This window comes from Sinocyclocheilus rhinocerous, unplaced genomic scaffold (assembly GCF_001515625.1).
Source record: "Sinocyclocheilus rhinocerous isolate Xijiao unplaced genomic scaffold, SAMN03320098_v1.1 scaffold3621, whole genome shotgun sequence".
NCBI classification, from domain to species: Eukaryota; Metazoa; Chordata; class Actinopteri; order Cypriniformes; family Cyprinidae; genus Sinocyclocheilus; species Sinocyclocheilus rhinocerous.
In genome coordinates, this window is record NW_015654992.1 from 181,466 (window position 1) to 182,043 (window position 578).

Here is a 578-nt window from a genome sequence, read left to right on the forward strand (position 1 = left end):
TGCTTTTAAGTCGGAATGTGAAAACAACATGGACACTCTCGTTACTACAAAGATGTGTGGGATTTGTATTATTAGAGATTTCCGACTTGATTTCACGTGCATTTTCTCAGTCGGGAAATTATTTTTCACGTGCGGTGCCAGTGATGATGCTTCTTACATCCGTTTCGGAGAACCAGAGGACAAATACTTCAATCAATCACTCAGGCATGGCACTGAAATGAGGCACCGGAATCTGCATTCGGATTCGGTTCTAGTACATACCAGTTACATAGGTACCGGTGCCATATTAGTACCGGGTTTCGGTACCCAACCCTACTCGTTAGGTGTAGCCTATAAGACATCTCTCCACACAATCTGTATCTTCCATTCCAACCTCTCCCACCACCATGGGCAAGACCAAAGAGCTGTCAAAGGATGTCAGAGACAAGATTGTAGATCTGCACAAAGCTTGAATGGGCTACAAGACCATCAGCAAGAAGCTTGGTGAGAAGGAGACAACAGTTGGTGCGATTATTCGGAAATGGAAGAAATACAAAACAACCATCAATCGGCCTCGGTCTGGAGCTCCGTGCAAGATC